Raw genomic sequence first — 10,779 nt, 5'->3', positions numbered from 1 at the left:
ACCATATTAGCGTAACCAGTCGAGTAAGTGAGCTCACGGGGCTCAAACCTGACGTTGTTGCTAACACGAACCCTAGCAAGAGCCGTGCTTCGCAGAATCTACCACTGGATCGGAAACGCGACCCACTGAGAAGATCCGGCGAGAAGCTCAGTGGGCTGTGTCTGTGGGTTAATTTACTCGCCGAGCCCTTCGTCGTAAGCGACGCGTTCGGCGAGAACGGTGATCGGTGCTTGAGGTACCTAAAAGCACCGTTAGTGGATCGGGAGGATCCGAAATGACGTGTGGCTGTGTCTATGGGTTAGCGAGCGTGGTAGACTAGAGTCTACCCGTGATAATGCCGTTTGTATACTCTAGCCAATAGTGTCTATAATTAGAGTAATTAGTTAATGTAGGTACCTATAGAATTGCAGTATTGTCTATGACAATAGACATTAGGTGTGGGTCTTTTATTATTGGTTATTATAAGTTGTTTTTGGTTACTTGCGTGAGGTCCGCAGCTATGTGTATGCTGCTATGTACTTCTACCAGCTATATCACGAATCTAGCACTGGTTCTGCTCTTCAGAGCAGAAAAATCTAAATTGGATAGATGATGGTACCTACTCATGCGGGCTTACAATACGTCATATTGCCCGTATCAGTCTACGTTTAACAATGGCTTTTTTAGGCAGTGGCTTAGCTCTTCATGAACTGAACTGAACTTGGCATTGCTGACGTCCATGGGCGACGGTGAACACTCACTATCTGGTGGCCGTATGATCGTCTGCCTACAAGGACATAAAAAAAAAACTACACTAAACTAAAAACTAGAAAAAAACATAGTTTACGTAATATTTATTTTATTATATATGAATGTGATTTTTTTGTTTTATATTTAAGCGCCCTAATATATTTGACAATAACTTATTCAACGGCTTAATTCTGAACGAATAGTTCAAGAGTTCAAGAGCTTTGACCGTTTCTGCAAACAAAGCCGAGAATAGATGAATTATATTTAGATGGGGTTAGATTTAAAATTGACTTTTGAATATAAAACAAAAGACGGAATGAGAGAGTGATTTTTGTTAAGCTTTTATATATCCCATAATGCTGTAAGTTTGGAAACTTAGAACTTATCCGCCAGTATTCATAGCATTGGGTAGTTATTTGTCAAAATAATCACGCATACATTGATTTTTTGATAACATAACCATCTATCTACATTATTCATAAAAAAATTATTGATTAAATAAATTATGCTATATAAGGTTGCAACATCGAATGACGTAAGTATTCCACCGAATGAGGTTTATTAACATTGACGCTCATAGTTTTACTGATTGTTAATAGAATTTTATTATAGTATTGTCTTTAATTTCGCTTCTGGGCGGTAGGCCTTCGATAGCTCAGTTGGTAGAGCGGTGGACTGTAGTGAGTCAAAGTTGTGGTAATCCATAGGTCGCTGGTTCAAATCCGGCTCGAAGGAGTTTTTTTTAATATCTTGATGTTTTGGAATAAAGAATTAAGACTCGTAAAAACAAGTAATCTACTAATCAATGTAAACATTTTATTAATTAATGGTGCCTTTTGTAGACTAAAACAAACATAACAGAGTAGAACAGTAATGAAACGGTTTTTTCCAATAATTTTATTTATATATTATTATATAATATGTGTTTTATACCTATTACATTTTATAATATGAACTATATTATAAAACTTATATAATATTTGTTATGAAAATTTTCCAGATTTTCTAGCAGTAGTTTCGGATTCTAGATTAACGTATAATTAAGAAATTAAAATATATATCTGCTTAAAGAGTATTGTTACGATTAATACAAATAACATGATATTTCTATTACAACCAAATCTATACTTTAACAAACAATGTTCAAATCTATCTATTAATACGTGAAGCAAAAACTTTGTATCCCTTTTTACGAAAATTGCGCGGACGGAGGAGTATGAATATTTCCACACTTATAGAGAATATAGAGATAAAGAGCACAATGCTAATATTTTTTTTAAATAATGCATAAAAGATAATCGATCGTAGATCTACGATCGATGTAAAAGATACATTAAATCAATAAAGAAAACATTACACACACTACCATCTATTTGACACACACACGCATGCATACTATTTATTTATTGTCAAACTTTTGTTCTTGACGTCTATGGTCAAATTGAGAATAGATTAAATATTGTTTGTCTTTAATAATATTTTTCTATAGTGTAGTCTTGGCGTTGAAAATACAATCATAATAGTGTACAAACTTACAATTCCAATTATGTAATTATAATCGAATTTCGACTACTGCGGGACCTCTGGTAATTATTAAATTAACAAACAAAATTAAGTCTTTAAAATGTAATTAAAAAAAATAATAATAATCCTTTGGTTGGTTTTGTGAAATTCTATTACAGATTCGTGTAAGAATTATTATTATTGTTGAAACGAATTTCAACAAAAAGCCGCTGCGGACAGGATTCGAACCTGTGCGGGTAGAACCCAATGGATTTCAAGTCCATCTCCTTAACCACTCGGACACCGCAGCTCACGGAAAGTGTTACGAAATAACTAAAGTATTTACAAGTAAAATTTCACTATTTAGTTGATATACTGAAGGAATTTCAATGTTGTGAACTAATAATGAATACATTTTTTATACTCCATAAACTTTTGCAAAAATCGTATACAGTAAAACAATAATTTTTATTTTTTTTAATTTATCACAATGTTATAGTATGTTTTGATTATGATACTGTTTAAGTAAGTATATTTTTTAATTCTAAAACTATAAGTTTATAGTCATTTCAATTTGTTAAATAGATATTTTGAAGAAAGCGCCATCTAGCGGGTTCAATTGCTAAAATTACATTGACAGTGATGTCTTCTATTCAATCATAGATGTCGCTATTATTTTTCTTTTATTCAACACTAGATGGGAGCATCATTCAGAATTTCAGTAACAGTTAAAGTTTCAAATTTCGAACACTTAAGATTTTCATACATTTGAGATGGTTATATTTGGTCAATAAATTAAGAGCTTAATGATTTTTTTCATTGCCATATAGGCAGAAGAGCATACGGCCTTCCTGATGGTGAGTGGTTACCGTCTCTCACGGACGTCAGCAATGCCTGGGGCAGAGCCAAGCCCCTGCCTACCGTTTAATACTAGCCTCGTTTGAAGAAGGACATGTCATAGCGCTCGGGAAACACCGATTTCTTATAACGATATTTATTAAAAAGATATTATTGATAGTTATAAATTATACAAGGAATTAAATATCTAGAATCCATAATTTCAATCAAGACATTGATACTTAATAACTTAAAATTAAAAAATAGTATGCATTAATTGTTATCTTTTCACTTTTTAGAGATCTTGCAATGAGTTCATTCTAACTTAGATATTTATTCAAAATGAAACTAACTAATAGTAAAAGTTGAAACAGATGCAACTTACACTTGCCTTAATTAGAACTAAAATGTGTGTAAAGATAGAAAGAAACGTCATAGTATCGAAAGGTGCACTTTCATATTAACTTATTCGTAGACACGATGTAGTTCTTTTAACTTCTGCGGATACCAGGATAAATTTAGTGTTGTAAAACATATTTGCTATCATTAAATGAACATAAATAAATCTTTGATTATAATGACTCAGTACAATTCTCTATCATTGAACTATTGGGACCGATTTTAATGATTTATGATCTTTTGTGGTTGTTTAACAATTGGACCCAGTAGATAACCCTGTAATCGGATTATTGATAGTATTAAAGATATTTTTTACAGTAGGACCATGGCCATAGGACGTCTTTTTTGGTGGTAGGACGTACTGCGAGTCCGCACGGGTAGGTACCACCACTCTGCCTATTTCTGCCGTGAAGCAGTAATGCGTTTCGGTTCCAAGGGCGGGGCAGCCGTTGTACTATTAAAACTGAGACCTTAGAACTTATATGTCAAGGTGGGTGGCGCATTTACGGTGTAGATGTCTCTGGGCTCCAGTAACCACTTAACACCAGGTGGGCTGTGAGCTCGTCCACTCATCTAAGCATAAAAAAAAGACATGCCTGCGATACCAAATTTAATTTGTGAGCTACCGTGAACGCTCACAGGTGGCAGGTAGCAGATAGTACGTTATTCACGAATTTCAACTATTCGACAATTAATAAGCGGTGTATTTGAAATAATGGAAATACACACGACTTTCGCGGTTAATCTGTTACAACACAATATAATTGTCGTGGTCCAATAGTTCAGCAAGCTGAAGTGGCAGTGGGCTGGCCATATATGCCGTAGGACTGACGATCGCTGGAACAGACGGGTTGTCGAGTGGAGACCGCGCAGCGGAAGACGTAACGTGGGACGCACCTTGGCTAGGTGGTGCGATGACCTCCGAACGGTGGCCGGCAAGAAGTTGATGAGAGCCGCAGATCGGGCTCAGTGGTGTAGATTGGGAGAGGCATATGTCCAGCAGTGGACGACTGTGGGCTGTTGATGATGATGATGATAATGATGAATAGTTTATTAGTAGTTATAAAAAACTATATGTTTCCTTCAATATTGATTCATATTTTGACTTTTTATTTACTTTACACGAAAATCGTGAGTTATCAATCGTTTGTCATTAAAGAATCGGTATTCTGTCAACAAAAATGGCGACAGAGCGTTTCAGTAAATATTATTTGAATCATTATTTATTTTTTCTAAACCCAAATGTTTCTTTTATGAAAAAATTGCTACTACTCACCAATCCTTAATTATATTTCGACTTATGAATGAGTTATGTGATTGATAAATTTAAAATTCGTACCGCAAAAGGTTGAAATGTTCTGAATTAAACAATCTGTTTTTTTTTCCTACCTATGCTTATAGCCTTGAGAGGTTATTTCAGCTTCGCCCTAACGTTTGTAGGTGAGCTCGCGGGGCTCAACCGAAGAGTTGCTAACACTGACCCTAGCAAGAGCAGTGCTTCGCAGAATCTACCACCGGATCGGAAACACGACCCACTGAGAAGATCCGGCGAGAAACTCAGTGGGCTGTGTCTATGGGTTAGTTCGCTCGTCGAGCCCTTCGTCGCAAGCGACGGGTTCGACGACGACGGTGACCGGTACAATCTGTAGAGAACTAATAATAATACGTAGATTTGGCGGAAATACTTGACGTTACTACAAGAAGGTGTAAGTTTTGGGTCCTTAATACCTTACTTACAATTAAAGTGATAAGTATATTAACATATGTATTTAAATACTTTAACAAAAAAATTTTTCGATTACAGCTTTACAATTATCATTTTTATAGATATTCAATGCAATGGATGCACTAACACTATAAATAAAGGTATTATATTAATAAATCTATCTTTGTATATTCTAGAATCTTCAATTTGATTACAAATTTTGTAATCAGGCTTAATATCTACATTATGGTAATACTCAGTGATTGCATTTTTTTTTTGTGTTTCTATAATAGAATGTACTAATGAAGCTTTGGAAGGACTTTGGAACTTTTCGGCTTAGCGTATTTCAATAAAAAAAATTTATGATTTTAATGCAGAATGTTACGAAGTCTTACAGTAATGTTGTAGCTCATAGTTTATCTGCTTCAGTAAAAAGTGGTCGCTGGAGCCCATGGACAACAACAATGTAAATATCACCACCCATTTAGAGACATGATTTTTAAGTCTCAGTTTTACAGTATAAAGGCTGTGCCACCCCTCAAACCGAAGGGCATTACTGATTTAAGGTAGAAATAGGCAGGATTGTGGTACTTACTGTAGGTCACGGTTACTTCAAAACTACTGGTAATGTAATGCTTTTGTGGGTAGTTTCATATGCTCGCAGGACTCGGATATTTCAACATCCTAAATCGCTGAGAGGGTTAGAAGAATTAATTTTAACTAATTCAATAAATAAAACTTCTTCTACTTCAATGTAAATTGTGTATATAATATTTATTGTCAGTTATAATAATGAATGTAAACAAAATTTATATGTAAAATTTAAACAATCTATACTAATATATAAATCTACACTGGTTTTTACGGATGTTCTGTTATAGCTACTGAACCGTGCATCCGATTGACTTGAAACTTGGTATCCATGTAGAAAATACATGTAATTAATGGATAGGCTAATATTTATACGAGTGTTGGACTCCCAACATCAGTTGCGGGGGCGTTAATGATGAGAATATTTGTGGGGGTGAGAAATAATAATGTTAATTTTAAATGCCCAGCGAAGCGGACGGGTACAGCTAGTAGTTAATATAACTAAAGGACTCGAGATATTTTAATGTAGGTATTCAAGAATTAACTTTTCTTCCGAAATATCCAAAACCTCGAAATTTCCTCATTGGAGTTCCTAAACCTAATTTAAATCCAAATTCAGCACGAAATAAATCCTTATTTAAACAAATACACGATACCATAGTGTAAGTCCAATGTGTCCGATTTAATTTGTCAGTCCTTCCTAAGTCACGATCTATCAGGAAGGCGACTGGCCTTCACGGATAACGGTTCAATTGTAAATGAATTCAATAAGAAAATATTTACTTAACTTATTTGTTGTTTATTGATCTGATTTCCAGATTATTTTGCGTTTCTTTTTTTTAGAGCGAAGTGTTTTAATTTATTTTAAAAACAGCACTGTCTTTAGCTCTTACTTTTACTGGTGGTAGGACTTTGTGAGTCCGCACGGGTAGGTACCACAACCCTGCCTATTTTAGCCGTGAAGCAGTAATGCGTTTCGGTTTGAAGAGTGGGGCAGCCGTTGTAACAATACTGAGATCTTAGAACTTATATCTCAAGGAGTGTGGCGCATTTACGTTGTAGATGTCTATGGGCTCCCAGTAACCACGTAACACCAGGTAGGTTGTGAGCTGGTCCACCCATCTAAGCAATAAAAAATCTCTGTTCTTGGATGAAACAAAGTAAATTGCTCTGTGGTCTTAAAGAATAGAACGTGGCTTACTTCGAAGTGTGATGCAGTGAATTGCACTGTCAGTGATCGCGGAATTATGAACCGTATTCGAGTGACTGACGGTACAATTTCAATGATGACTGTTTTATTGCAATTCGAAACGTATGAATGGGGTTTCTTTCAACCAACCTGTTTGCTAGTCGCCTCGTAGATTTTGCAACCATCTGTCTTAGCTAGAGCAGTGCTTTGCTGAAACAACCATTGGATCAGAATCGCGACTCACTGATAAGATTCAATTTTTTAAATTCTCGATCGCGTAAAAGTTATCAAAAATTTGTATGGAGTTGGAACAGCGCCCCTAGCGACAAACGAAGGGAAGCTGTTCCATACATATTTGAGTTAACTTTGACGCGATCGAAAAGTTAAAATACTCTCACTAAGCACACAGTAGATTTACACATTTCGCTTAATCATTAATTGGCAAATTACCAAAGTAAATTTAAGGTAATAATGCCAAATATTGAACTCGCAGTGTTTTATTTTTATATAAGTTTTTTTTAATGTTTGGGGGGCATAAATCAAATAAGCAATTCAAGTCAGATAGGTATTGGTGACTGTACTTCAAAATAGTACAATTAATGGATCATATCTTTACTCAAAAGGGAAAGTTTATGCCTACGTGACCAACCTTTCGTCTTCACTACTTCATTCCGATAAAGCTTTTTCAACGCGGAGCCCTTATAAATTTAAATTCGTCCTAAAACATGTAACAAGTATACGAAACAATAAAAGTGTGGTCTGAATTAATACTAAAACTCACACAGCAATACAATAAGCCAAAAAAAATTGTAATTTGTTTGAGATATTATGAATATTTAATAGCTAAGACACAAAATATTGTTATTAACGCTTTCTAGATAGAGTGGTTTACAAAAAACAAATTTTTAAACAAGCAGTAAATTCTGTGAACAAGAAGCTTAGGCTCGGTTAGGGACGAACGAACAGACCGACATAAAACAAAAGTATATGGGTATCATAAAAACTGCATTAGACGAAGCTCCCTTAATGTAAACAGAGTAGTCGGGAGGAAAAGTATTACGATACACAAAATTGATACTATTTATAGTTATGTCTATTTATATAATATACTAGCGACCCGCCCTCGCTTCGCTTCGGAAACATTAAAACACACATGAAACAAAAAAAAAATAAAAAAAATAAAAAAAAGTAGCCTATGTTCATCAGGGACAATGTCGGCTTCTAATGTAAAAAGAATTTTTCAAATCGGTCCAGTAGTTTCGGAGCCTATTCGAAACAAACAAACAAACAAATCTTTCCTCTTTATAATATTCTAGTATAGAAATGTCTTTACACTATGTCTATACACACTGGGTTTATATGTATATTTAATGTAGACCGATTTCGAAGCGGAAATTGAACTTTAATTATTATTATTAGTATTTTATTAAATAAATTATTTTTTCCTGGACTCGCAATGCGAAAGAAGCTGGTGGCCACCCCCCGTACTCCTCGGAGGCCGTTCAACCCGCGCGTCCGATGATTTTCGGCTGTGTGAAAAAAAGCGTGGGCTGCTTTTCAGGATATTATCAAAATAACCCTTCTACTCATATCTGTCCATAAAATATTTATAACTACTGATACCATGCACTCCACGCTTTTTTTACAATAAAATTATTTTTTCTTACACTATATTTAATTCAAATTTATTAAAATTTATTTTCTATTTTTTAGTTGAATTTTCTATAAAAGCGTATTCTGTTAGTTTTTTAAAACTATTATTTATTTTTAATTTTTAGTTGAATTTCAATTTTTTCAATTTTTTTTTTAATATAGTATTGAATTGTCATCGGTCCTTAATAAGTATACCAAATTAATCCGACTTTTGAAGGGGGTCAAAATCATGTTCAAAGATTCCGTTACAAACATACATAAATACGTCTGAAACTAATAAAAGCCTATTAAAAAGAGTTATCGCGGTCTCTTGGTATTGTTGTTGCCACTAATGGTACTAACAATGAAAATACCATGACGTGGGTCGAAAAGTCATTTTATGAAAAAAATAATATCGAAAATTAAATAAAAACTGCGTCCAAAATATATTTTATCTATTATACCAACTGAAGCGCACGACTGTACAAGCATCGGGCATAACATTTAAATGGTGAACAGGCACTTTAGATCGTACGATCCGACGAACATAACATCGAATTGAATATTGTTTTGTTTTTTTTTTTTTAAATTGCCCTATTTTATGACAGTTGTTTTTATTTCCTTTAGATGAACAAATGAAATTAAGTGGTCACCGGAGCCCATAGATGTAAAGTGTAAATGGAACATTATGCGACGGAATTATTTGCGACATTATTTGTAAATGGAACGCATATCTGCCTCAGGCGAAGGGGCAACGTAAAACCACCGTCGGCGTCGTCCGAAACATGTCGTGTCGGATCCATCGGATCCACTCTCGGTGCTTTTAGGCTCTCCAAGCACCGGTCGCCGTCTTTGTCGATAGCAACGAAGAGTACGACGAAAGAACTACCCTTGGAAACAAATCGCACTGAGTTTCTTGCCGGATCTTCTCGCGTCGCGATTCCAATCCGCAGGTAGATTATGCGAAGCTCTTGCTATGATTAGTGTTGGAAATTTCTCTCAGGTTAAGCTCCTGAGCTCACCTACCCGTCCGCGCGAATCTGGGACAGCTCCATAGGCAAATAGGTAAGTTAAAAAAATTGAACGCCTGACTGCTTCTGACAAGTTTCGTTAGTAGCTCAAATCTGAACTCCTTTTATCTATTTCTGCCGCCAAATAATGATGCGAGACAGTTTAAATGGCGGGATAGCAATGGCTCCAATGTCAAATTATGATAGTAGTGTTTAGGCAAAATATTTGAGTTCATGGCGCCATTTATTATTATCGGTTGCATTCTAAAATTCTATATTTATGAATACACATCGTTGTTTGAATAGGATGGCGATAACATTGTTAGTATTTACTTAAGTTTACTTAACTCTTGACCATAAAAACTTTTAAGAGCTTAGAATGTTAAAATTAGATTGATAACAATTTTTTATTGCGTAGATGGTTGGACGAGCTCACGTCCCACCTGGTGTTAAGTAGTTACCGGAGTGAATAGACATTAAGAATGTAAATGTCGCTACCCATACTGAGGCATTAATTCTAAGGTCTCTCAATTTTTACATTACAACGGCTGCCCCACCCTTCAAACCGAAATGCGTTACTGCTTCACGGCAGAAATAGGCAGGGTGGGTTTGATTTTTATTACACGACGTTATTCCTTCACCGTGGAATTCAATCGTGAACACCTGCATTCAAACACCAGCACAGATTCCTTGATACGACTGCACTGAATGTCTTATCCTTTAGGCCACGACGACTTCACTCAATGTTTTATGTCAATCAGTGTTTTAATTAAAATTCAGGGTAATTGCGGTTTTTTTTTATATTGGCAACATCGGTTTTTTTTAAAACGTCATTATGTATTGACTGTCAAATGCTACATTGTTAAGGTTTGCCAACATTTTCTTCTGTTTTATTTTTGGAAAATATTCCTCTACACCCGACCGCTATTTTCGGTGGCTATGTTAATTGAATACGCAATTTCGAAAAGGGCACATCTCTGATAATGTAAAATGTTCAGGAAATGAAAAAAATCTGATTATTTTCTAAAGCAGTGTAAAATTTAAAATATTAACTTTTGAGATATGTATATTTTAGTGTTGATTAGCAATTGAAAATTACTGGAATTATTATAAAAATGGGTGTAGGTAAGCCTCAAAACTACATCTATGTATATGAAAAAACGTATTTGACAAAATATGCGACA

At 34.9% G+C, this 10,779-nt stretch overlaps 2 non-coding genes across 2 annotated transcripts; one reads left to right on the top strand and one right to left on the bottom strand.

Moving 5' to 3' along the window:
• Positions 1–1,373: 1,373 nt before the first annotated feature.
• TRNAY-GUA (transfer RNA tyrosine (anticodon GUA)) lies at positions 1,374–1,464 on the top strand. Its single transcript is given in 2 exon segments — positions 1,374–1,410; positions 1,429–1,464. It is a non-coding gene; the product is annotated as a tRNA-Tyr (tRNA).
• Positions 1,465–2,460: 996 nt separating this feature from the next.
• TRNAS-UGA (transfer RNA serine (anticodon UGA)) lies at positions 2,461–2,542 on the bottom strand. Its single transcript has one exon. It is a non-coding gene; the product is annotated as a tRNA-Ser (tRNA).
• Positions 2,543–10,779: the final 8,237 nt, after the last annotated feature.

Source organism: Bombyx mori, chromosome 3, assembly GCF_030269925.1.
Source record: "Bombyx mori chromosome 3, ASM3026992v2".
Classification (NCBI taxonomy): Eukaryota; Metazoa; Arthropoda; class Insecta; order Lepidoptera; family Bombycidae; genus Bombyx; species Bombyx mori.
The sequence above is the reverse complement of the archived record's forward strand: the minus strand, read 5'-3'. Positions and strand labels throughout refer to the sequence as shown.